Below are 12,165 nucleotides of genomic sequence, written 5' to 3'. Positions count from 1 at the left end.
TATACGATGATTAGAAGAAGAATAAGTATTTTATGTGTACAAGAGACAAAATGAGTAGGTGAGTACACAAAAATGATAGAGAATTCGAGTTTTAAGTTATGGTACACAGAAAGAGTAAAATAAGAAATGAAATATCTATTTTTGTAGATAGGTCATTAAATGATGAAGTTGTAGGTAGGGATGATAATTTTTCCCATGGGTCCGGGGCCTCATGGGGGAAAACCCAAAACAGGGGTGAGTTCAGGGAGTATTTTCGAGTATGAATTCGAGGATTTTTCAAATTCCCACGTTTTAATGAGAGTGGATATGAGGATGCTATACCCATCCCCGAACTTGCCCTAGATACGACACATGGGGGATGGGGATTCCCCTATTAGTTTGATAAATGTTAGATGGGAAGTGGGGATGACTATCTTTTTATATTTGTTCTCGGGGATGACAAGTGAGGATGGAGACAGGGATATAATTTCCATGTGGTCGGAGATAAAGATTCCTGGATTAAATAGAATCGGAGATGAGAGCAGGGATATAATTCAGAGGCAGGGATGAGGATGGCAAACTCGTATCCGCCCCGCCCTATTGTCATCCTTACTTGTATGAATAGTTAGAAAGGGGATAGAATTATAGCTCTCAAGATAGTCAGGGAGAAAGAAACTATGAACGTAATCAACATATGTGAATTTCAAGTAAGATTAGATAAAGGTATCCAATCAAGGTTTTGGGAAAACTTAGATGAAGTAGCACAAAATATTTCATCAAATTAAATGATTTTATTAGACAATAATCTAAATGAGAATGTCGAAGTAAAAAAATCAAGAATATGAGAGGGTACATTAGAGTTATAAGTTTAGAACAAGAAATGAAGAACAAATTATATTAAATTTTATGATAGGATGTAAACTTATATTAGCTAATACATTTTTTTTTTAAAAAAAAGAACACTTGATCATGTTTAAAGTGAGAATAATAATTCGTAAATTGACTTTATTACAGTTAGGAAGAGGGATAGAGAATTAGAAAGATTGCAAGGTTATCCAATATAGATTAGTAGTGTTGGATATGCGCCTCAATTATAATATCAATATAAAAAAAATATACACGACTTCTAGAATTAAGTAGTGAAAGTTAAATGATGAAAATTAAACATATTTAAGGAGAAGACAAGAGTATAAGTATTAGGTAAAATATATGGTGACTCTAAAACAACATGTGTTAAGATGATATCAAAGTTAAAAATAGTAGCAAAGAGTGTACTCGGTGAGTCAAAGAGGCATGCATCACCAAAATGTAACTTTTGAATAGTTATGTCAAACTTTAGATAGAAAAGAAGGGGAAAGAGACATTTATAGAATAGCTTATAAAGTGAGAGAGAAAAAGATAAAAGATTTTATCCAAACAAGATCTATTAAGGATGAATGCAATAGAGTACTAGAAATGATGGAGAAATAAAAGAGCGATAAAAGAGGTACTTTTATTAACTTTTTGATAAAGGTTTAGATGACCAATTTAACTTAGGTAATTTAAGTAGGTCAAATGAGTACAAAGATTTAAATTGTTATCGTAAAATTTAAACTTCATAAGTAAAATAAGTTTTAAATGATATGCAAAATGAAAAAGTCGTTGGACCAGATGATGTTCTGATATAGGTATGGAAGTACCCAAGGAAACAAGGTATTGAATGACTTACAAAATTATTTAACATAAAATTAAAAATAAGAAAATATTTAATTAATGGAGGATAAGTGCTCTAGTTTCCTTATATAAGAACAAGAGAGACATATAAAATTACGTAAAGTATAAAAGTATCAAACTAATGAGTCATACCATGAAACTTTGGAAAAGTGTAATAGAAAAAAGATTAAGGAAGGAGACCACAATGACTATAAATTAATTTGGGTTCATACCTGGATGGTCGACAATAGAAGCTAGACATATTTTCAAGCAACTAATTGAAAAGTATCAGAAGCAAAAACAAGATCTACATATGATATTCATGTATTGACTTAGAAAAAGTTTATGATAAAGTCCCAAGATAAATTATATGGAGAATTCTAGAAAATAAAGGTGTTAGCGTAATATATATTAAACTAATTAATAATATGTATGAGGATGTAACGACCAAAGTGAATGCTCCAGGCGGATTAATTGAAATATTTTTAATAAAGATAGAGTTATATCAAGAATCAACTCTAAGTCTCTATCTTTTTACACTGATTATGGATGAACTCACTAGACATATCCAAAACACAGTACCATGGTGTATATTATTTGTAGATGATATTATTTTGATAGATGAGACATGTGAAAAAGACTAAATTAGAATCTTGGAAAGAAACACTAGAAGTGAAAGATTTTAAAGTTTAGTAGAGTAAAAATAGAATATATGAAATTTAAGTTTAACAATATTACACATAATGATACAATTATTAATATAGGAGATTATGAGTTATTTGGCACTGAGAGTTCTAAATATTTAGAATTATGTTTATAAAACGAAAGAGAGATTGAGAGAGATCTACAATTATGGTTGAAATGGAGGAGCACGCCAAGTATTTTATGTGATTGTAAGTACCTTTAAAATTTAAAGGAAAGTTCTACAAAATGACAGTTATATCTATTATGTTATATAACGATGAATGTTGGACTATGACGCACATCAACAAAAGCTGAGAGTTACAAAGATGAGGATCTTAATGTGGATGTGTGGACATACGAGGATAAACATAATAAGAAATAAGAGCATTAGAGAGAAAGTCGGAATTGCATCTATTGAGGAAAAATTCCAAGAGGCACGTTTAAAATGGTAGAGACATGTACTTAGATTACCAATAAATGTTTCAGTTAGTTGATGTGAAACTTTGACAAATATGCACATTCAATGAGAAAGAGGAAAATCAAAAAAGATTTGGTTAGGAATAATAAAATAAGATAAAATTTATTTAAGTATAGATGATGATATTGTTGGTGCAATATCCCTAGGTCAAGGTTGACCTGGTTAACTGATCTTGAATTGAGTCAAGCTCGAGTCTTGATGTTGGGCTTTTGATGTTTGACAATACATGTAGACAACACATGAAGATTGCAGGTGCAATTGTTCATATGGTGAGATTGAGAAGGAGAGTCAAGTAGGTCAAGGTTGACTTGATACTTGACTGGAAAATCCTGGTGAGTGAAGCCAGGTGAAAGTCCTAACTGGGAAGTTAGGTAGAAAGAAAGTCCTAGTGAGTGAAGCTAGGCAGAAGGAAATCCTGGTGAGTGAAACCAGGTGAAAGTTCTAGTGAGTGAAGCTAGTCAGAAGGAAATCCTGGTGAGTGAAGCCAGGTGAAAGTCCTAGTGAGTGAAGTTAGGCAGAAGAAAATCCTGGTGAGTGAAGCCAGGTGAAAGTCCTGGTTGTTGGGATCCTTCGTACTCTGCTAGAGAGGGGGGGTGTGAATAGCCGACCCCAAACTTTCTCGTTTCTTCCTACGATTAGGGTTAGCGCAGCGGAAAATACAACAAAGAAACGAAAGAGAAGAAAACCAAACCTTAACACAAGGATGTAACGAGGTTCGGAGATTAGGGCTCCTACTCCTCGGCGTGTCCGTAAGGTGGACGAGCCCTGTCAATCCGTCGGTGGATGAATCCCCGGAAACCCGGCTAATAAATACTCCTTATGGGTGGAGAAACCTCGCCACAGTCTTTTGCAACAGCAAACAAAGGAGTACAACAATAGAGACAACAAACAAGAACAACAGAAATTGTAACACACTTGCTTGCCTCTTGTTGTCGACTGGAACCTTGATGAAGCAACAGCTTCTCATATCCAGCAGCTAGAACACCAGCAGGAAACTCACGCAGAGCTTCAGCAGTGATGAGAGCTCAGCAAAGCTCAAGAGCACACCTGCAGCTCAGTAGCAGAAGTGAAGAGGAAGAAGAGTTATCGCGCAGCAGCAGCCCTCGACCCCTTTATACCTGCGAAGAAGACAGCGAAGAAACTAGCCGTTGCGTCGCAACGGCTAGATTCCTGATCGGTCCATGGACCGATCAGGGAACCTCCTGATCGGTCCACAGACCGATCAGGCTTTGGTCCCTCGCTATCGTCTCGATCGGTCGTGGACCGATCGGGAGGATCCTGATCGGTCCATGGGGTCAACACCTAATTCGACGCTCACTCGACACATTCCTAGAACAGAGTGGAGGACCATTGAGCTCGATTGGCCTTGAGGTCCGAACGACTCTGACCGCGGATCAGCGACATTGTTATTCTGATCGGTCACCAGACCGATCAGGGCAAACGCAGTATCACTGGATCGGTCACCAGACCGATCCAAACTTCTCAGCCCTAAACCTAAGGCTTCCACACCAACATCCGGTCAACCTTGACCTGTTGGTACATCATCCCTAGCATCTGGTCACTCCCTTGACCTGCTAGCACTCCCCGCTAAGTGTCCGGTCAATCCCTTTGACCCACTTAGACTTTTCCACACCAGATGTCCGATCATCTCTGATCCATCTGGATTTTCCTCTTCGTGCCAAGTATCCGATCACTCCCTTGATCTACTTGGACTTTCCAACACCAGATGTCCGATCACCCTTGATCCATCTGGATTTTCCCTTGCCTGGCTTCACTCACCAGGACTTTCCAACTGCCTAACATCCCAGTTAGGACTTTCCCATTGCCTGGCTTCACTCACCAGGACTTTCCAACTGCCTAACATCCCAGTTAGGACTTTCCCACTGCCTGGCTTCACTCACCAGGACTTTCCACACTGCCTAACATCCCAGTTAGGACTTTCCCACTGCCTGGCTTCACTCACCAGGACTTTCCAACTGCCTAACATCCCAGTTAGGACTTTCTCTCGTGCCAAGCTCCCTGCTTGGACTTCTCCGTGCCAAGTCTCCATACTTGGACTTTTCCCGTGCCAAGCTCCCTGCTTGGACTTTTCCAGTGCCAAGTCTCCATACTTGGACTTTTCCAGTGCCAAGCTCCCTGCTTGGACTTTTCAGGTCAACCAGGTCAACCTTGACCTACGGTTGCACCAACAATCTCCCAAGTTCGTATTCTTGTCAACACATCAGAATACAACTTTTCTACTCTCGTCAAACATTGTCAAACATCAAAATACAACTCGAGTCAGGTCACCCTTGACCAACTCGAGTCAGGTCACCCAGGTCAACCTTGACCTAAGGTTGCACCAACACTGGTGAGTGAAGCCAGGCAATTGGGAAAGTCCTGGTGAGTGAAGCCAGGCACGAGGAAATCCAGCTGGATCAAGACTGATCGGACATCTGGTGTTGGAAAGTTCAAGTAGGTCAAAGGAATTGACCGGATACTTGGCATGAGGAGGAAAAGTTCAAGTGGGTCAGAGGGATTGACCGGACACTTGGTGAGCGAGTTCTAGCAGGTCAAGGGTGACCGGATGCTAGGAATGATGGACCAACAGGTCATGATTAACCGGATGTTGGTTTAGGGGACCTTGGACTTGTTTTTGGGCAAAAAACAAGGAGCTGGATCAATCAGTCGATCGATTGGGTGAGTCCTCGCGACAAACCTCTTCCCAATCGATCAGTGGATCGATTGGGGAGAAGCATCGCACGAACAGAACAGCTCTGGATCGATCGGTCGATCGATCCAGAGCCTCCAATCGATCAGTCGATCGATTGGGAGGGCGTTTTCGCACGATGGGACCTGGATCGATTGACCAATCGATCCAGGCGATTCCCAAGAGCACAGAGGCGCTCTGGAACGATCAACCGATCGATCCAAAGCCTCCTCGATCGATTGGGAGCAATCCAATCGATCGGGATCCGACCGTTGGCACTGGATAAAGTTGTTGGCGTGCGATTCCTTCGGTAGAACTTGCACAGTTCACTACCGATCTTCACAGTAACTTCTCCACAGCGTTCTTCCACTCTCACCGTCAGTTCTTGAAGGATCTTGGAGAGATATCCAAGTCAAGAGGCGTGACTACAACAAGAAGAAGAAGCTAGGGTTAGGGCTTTCATTGCATATCTTGTAAGATACTTCTTGTATTTGTCTTCCCTTGCTTTCTTGTTATATTGAGAGTATTGTAGGACTTCTCCGCCTTCTGTAGTTACCAAAAAGGAGTGTTTTATTAGTGGAGGATGCGTGAGTGTGTGGATCCTTGGACTAGTCACCTCTTGTGAGGTGGATATCAAGTAAATCCATAGAGTTAGCGTTTGTGTGTTTGTTTTCTTGTATTTCCGTTGCACATCATCGCAAGAGGCAAGCAACGACGAGCACGAGATCGCGCCGATCTATTCACCCCCCCTCACCTCTAGCTACATAATCGGTCCCAACAAGTGGTATCAGAGCAAGGTTGCTCTTCACCGGAATCATCATCGGAAAGGGAAAAGATCTAGAGGGTGAAGAAGTTGGAGCAAAATTTTCCAAGTCAAAGATTTTATCAAGCTCAACTTCAATGGAATTTCAAGACGGACTTGGATTCGATACAAGGGTGCCTTCATCATTTATTTCAACAAGCTTCGATTTTTGGAAATCAAGGATCAAGAACTTCTTGATGATGGAGATAGAGCAATGATTTGCTCTAATGGAAGGCTTCGAAACTCCAAAGAATTCAAGGGGCAAAATTCTCAAGAGGAGCAAGTGGAGCCAAGACCAAATCCAAAGATGTGAGACCAATGATAAAGTGACCAATCTTTTGGTCAATCTAGTGCCAAGCAACATCTTGGAGCAAGTTAGAGATTTTGAAGATGCCAAAGAATTATGGAGCAAATTGGCAAAGATTCATGAGATTCCCTTCACTGTACCAAATCAAGATAAATCCAAAGAGGGTGATTCATTGGAGCAAGACCAAGAGAAGGAGGACTCCGAAGTTGAGAGATGCTCAACTTCCAAAGAAGAAGAAGTCCAAGAAGCCTCATCTTCAAAGGAATGCAACGAGAAGGGCAAAGAGGGTGCATACTCTTTGTTTCTTATAGAAGATGAAGGTGAAGAAGCCTCCACCTCTAGGATTGAGGGGGAGCAATTTTCGACGACACCGGATCAAGAAGAAGGGGAAGTCTCCACATCCGGGTCAAGAGAAGAAGAGGATGAAGAAGCTTCCACCTCCACAAGTCGAGTCGAATCTATTGGAGGAGCATCATTATTGGATCAAGAGGAAGCCTCTACCTCCGGATCAAAAGGAGAAGATGTCATCCCTACACATGGAGGTATAAATGTTTCAAATAAAAATAAAAATCATATCATATGTTTTGAGTGTAGGGAACATGGGCACTACAAGAGCAAGTGCCCCAAATTGGCCAAGAAGAAGGGTCAAGTGGCACTAAAGGGCAAGGTGAAGCCTAAGGAGACCGTCCCTGGAACAAAGAAGAGCAAGGAGCACATTGTGTGCTTCTCTTGCAATCAAAAGGGACATTATAGGAGTCAATGTCCCAAGGGGAAGAAAGCGGTCAAGGCTCATGGAGGAAGCACAACTCAAGGGGGAGCCTCCAAGGTAAAAAGAAAGGTATCATTTATTGAGCCTACTCCCTTGAATAATGGTAAAAAGCATGCTAGTTCTAATTTTTATCATTTTAATGCTATTTACCATAGAAATAGGAAGCATGAGAGCGTTAAAGAAAAACATGTGGCTCTACATGCTAAAACTACCACACCTAGATTTAGGAAGGTAGATAAAAATCTAGACAAGAAAACTAAGAATTTTAGTTATGTGTCTAGAAACAAAAATGCTCATGGAGTTAATGAAAAACCAAAAACTAAGGACTTAATGGTGGAAAATCAAGTCTTGAGGTCAAGACTTGATAAATTAGAAAATACCCTAAAAAGGATGGAAAATATCCTAAAATGGCAAAATGAGCACAACCTAGGTCTAGGAGTACAAAAGTCATCCAATGGCCATAGAGGTTTGGGATACAAACCTAAGGCTAAGAAGGATGTAATTTCTTACCATAGGGTTCCATATAGTTATAGAACCAACCCTAGGTCAAATGGTCAAGTAAAAAATACTAGGGAAGTCATCCCTAAGAGTATTTTTGCAACAAATATGACTAACACTTCTAAGAAGTTCAAGAAGGTCACTAAAAAGGTCACAAGGGAAGAAATCCCTAGGGTTGACCTAGAAAAGGTGACCAAGGCTTCTAGGAAGCCGAACAAAGTCACTAGGAAGGTATCTAGGGAGGTTATCCCTAGCGAGTACCTAGAGCATCCAAGGAGCACCAATAGGTTTTGGGTTCCTAGGAGCATTTTTCTCTACCCCTTAGATGGGTTAGAGAGTGTCAACTCTAATTGAAAGGGTAGTTAACCCAATCATGATAAAGTTGACACTCTAAGAGCATTTTCAAGGTTATTGTTAACCTTTGAAAATGATAAGGATTAATGGCTTACTCTTGGAAAGAGTAAGATGTGCCAAAAATTTGAGTTTTTGGATATAATTTTAATTGGCACAAGAAATCAAGTCTAAAGAAATGTCAAGTTGGGATGTTGGCATTTTATTGGGAAGTTAAAGGCAAGTCTAAGCCTATTTTAATTTGTTACTCTTTAAAAGAGTAATTTGTGTCAAAATTTGAGGAATATGCTTAATTTAAATTGCCACAAAATTAGGAAAATCAAAAGAAATGTCAAAATTGAGTTTTGGCATTTTCTTGTGAAATAGTGGGCAATCTAGGGTTAAATTTTAATTTAGCTAAGGATTAAGGATACTTAGATAGGTAATCTAGGTATTTTATTTATGCTAAAACTTGTCATGATTGTTTGCCCATCATATGCCATGATATCATATTTATTTTTGCATTCATATTTTATTATGAAAACCATAAAAATACCATGTCATGTCATACATACATCATGTAGTTATAGGATATTTTCTTTTGAAAATTATTTCTTTTTGATGTATGCCATAACATTATCATGCATTATTTTAATTCCTTGCAATTTAAGGACAAATGACATTTATTAACAAATAACATCCTTGGTGGATGTTCATAACATCAAAATGCCTAGGTAGATATGCATGATCCCCAGGTTAGGGCAAAACCAAACTTTACATCTCACTATGAACTATAAGATGACTTGTATGTGGTTTCGTACACATTAAATATAAGTGAGATGTTAGGATGATGAACAAAACTCAAGATGTTGATTTAGTGCATTCTTGTGAGTTTTAGGTTCATCAAAACACATAGTTATGTGTTTTTCAATCATTGGGAAAGCTAATGTACAAGTCATGTGCATTGAGCCCAAGGAACATGGTTGGATATTGGTTTTGAAAATGGTTTTAAAATGCTTTTGGAAAACCTTGGTGAAGGCTATATTTTGATAGTAATCATCATTGAAAAGTTAAACACAAACTAGAAGAAACACACTAAAGTTTTTACAAGTTTTCTAGTTTATGTCAATCTTAGAAAATATGAAGTATTTTCTTAGAAAACTATTTTTCCATGATAATATATGCCCTAAGGAATGTCTACATGAATTTTCATAATTTTTCGAATTTTGTAGAATTTTTGGGGAGTTTCTGAAATTGACTGAAATTGAATTTCAGTTTTTTCAGAGCTTCAATCGATCAACCGATCGATTGAAGTGCCTCAATCGATCGGGCGATCAATTGAGAAGGCAGTTCTCGCGAGCAGAAGCTCCCTGGATCGATCAGCCGATCGATCCAAGCAGTCTGAATCGATTAGTGGATCGATTCAGCAGGGTTCAATCGATTGGGACCTAACTCCAATTGATTGGGGATGTTGATTTTGGCTGGTAAAGCCTGATTTCAGTATTTTGGACCATCTTTAGTCTAGGTAACCACTCTTAACCCGTCAAAACACATTTGTAAATATTTATGGAGAGTTTTCATGATGAAAACAAGGACGGTTTGGTTACGGAAGACTAATTAGAAGTTTAGGTTGAGGTTTGGTTTCTTTATTGAATTTATGAACCTCAAAACTTCTAATTTTGGGTTTCCTAAAGGTTTAGGGATTCCAAGTCATTGTTGGTGCAATGACAGAAGTTTCGTGCATGTCTTTAGGGGGAGTTACTCTTTAAGGACATGAAAAATTATTTTCATACACCTTGGAAGGTGGTTTTACCTTCTTTAGTGAAAATGCTCAAGGTTGGGCATTGGAATACAATGGAGAATAGATATCTTCATTGTTTAGTGGTATATGCTCAAGGATGAGCATTTGATGAAAATAAAGGGTATGGGACCTTTAGGGCATTCGTGTTGTAAACAACGAGTGAAGTTGTGAACAACGGATGAGTAACTCTTCAGGGGGAGACTTTCTTTTTGATGTGTGCCAATAGGGGGAGAATGTAGGATTAAGTTAGGCCTTCATTCTCATATTGGCATAAAGTAAGTTCAGGTTATGGGATTAGCCTAACTTACAAGTGGTATTGTTAAGTGGCATTGTCAAACATCAAAAAAGGGGAGATTGTTGGTGCAATATCCCTAGGTCAAGGTTGACCTGGTTGACTGAGCTTGAATTGAGTCAAGCTCGAGTCTTGATGTTGGGCTTTCGATGTTTGAGAATACATGTAGACAACACATGAAGATTGCAGGTGCAATTGTTCATATGGTGAGATTGAGAAGGAGAGTCAAGTAGGTCAAGGTTGACTGGATACTTGACTGGAAAATCCTGGTGAGTGAAGCCAGGTGAAAGTCCTAACTGGGAAGTTAGACAGAAAGAAAGTCCTAGTGAGTGAAGCTAGGCAGAAAGAAATCCTGGTTAGTGAAATCAGGTGAAAGTCCTAGTGAGTGAAGCTAGTCAGAAGGAAATTCTGGTAAGTGAAGCCAGGTGAAAGTCCTAGTGAGTGAAGTTAGGCAGAAGAAAATCCTGGTGAGTGAAGCCAGGTGAAAGTCCTGGTGAGTGAAGCCAGGCAATTGGAAAAGTCCTGGTGAGTGAAGTCAGGCACGAGGAAATCCAGATGGATCAAGGCTGATCGGGCATCTGGTGTTGGAAAGTCCAAGTAGGTCAAAAGAATTGACCGGATACTTGGCATGAGGAGGAAAAGTTCAAGTGGGTCAAAGGGATTGACCGGTGTTGGTTTAGGGGACCTTGGACTTGTTTTTGGGCAAAAAACAAGGAGCTGGATCGATCAGCCGATCGATTGGCACATGCCCAATCGATCGGCCGATCGATTGGGTGAGTCCTCACGACAAACCTCTTCCCAATCAATCAGTGGATCGATTGGGGAGAAGCATCGCGCGAACAGAACAACTCTGGATCGATCAACCAATTGATCCAGAGCCTCCAATCGATCAATCGATCGATTGGGAGGGCGTTTTCGCACGATGGGACTTGGATCGATTGACTGATCGATCCAGACAATTCCCAAGAGCACAGAGGCGCTCTGGATCGATCAGCCGATCGATCCAAAGTCTCCCCGATCGATTGGGAGCAATCCAATCGATCGAGATCCGACCGTTGGCGCTGGATAAAGCCGTTGGCGTGCGATTCCTTCGGTAGAACATGCACTGTTCACTACCGATCTTCACAGCAGCTTCTCCACAGCGTTCTTCCACTCTCACCGCTAAGTCTTGAAGGATCTTGGAGATATATCCAAGTCAAGAGGCGTGACTACAACAAGAAGAAGAAGCTAGGGTTAGAGCTTTTATTGCATATCTTGTAAGATACTTCTTGTATTTGTATTCCCTTGCTTTCTTGTTGTATTGAGAGTATTGTAGGGCTTCTCCGCCTTCGGTAGTTATCGAAAAGGAGTGTTTTATTAGTGGAGGATGCGTGAGTGTGTGGATCCTTGGACTAGTCACCTCTTGTGAGGTGGATACCAAGTAAATCCCTAGAGTTAGCGTTTGTGTGTTTGTTTTCTTGTATTTTCGCTGCACATCATCGCAAAAGGCAAGCAACGACGAGCACGAGATCGCGCCGAGCTATTCACCCCCCCTGTAGCTACATAATCGGTCCCAACAGATATAGTAGGGGATATTACCAATGGCGTAGAGGATCCATATAGCCGACCTAACCTAGTGGGATAAACTTGGTTGTTGTCGTTGTTACTGTGCTATTCTAAAAATATTTACACTAGCTGCTCACGGGGTGTGCACTATAAAGTGTGCTGATACGCTACGTGACTCATCCCTACGTGCTTGTGCGCGACGGGTGCTCGAGGCGTCTGAAAGTGATCTAAGTACCTCAATATTTACGTACACCACTTTTTTTTTAAATAAAAACTTTCTTAAATCCTGAATATTATAA

The sequence above is a fragment of the Zingiber officinale genome, chromosome 1A, assembly GCF_018446385.1.
Source record: "Zingiber officinale cultivar Zhangliang chromosome 1A, Zo_v1.1, whole genome shotgun sequence".
Classification (NCBI taxonomy): domain Eukaryota; kingdom Viridiplantae; phylum Streptophyta; class Magnoliopsida; order Zingiberales; family Zingiberaceae; genus Zingiber; species Zingiber officinale.
The sequence above is the reverse complement of the archived record's forward strand: the minus strand, read 5'-3'. Positions refer to the sequence as shown.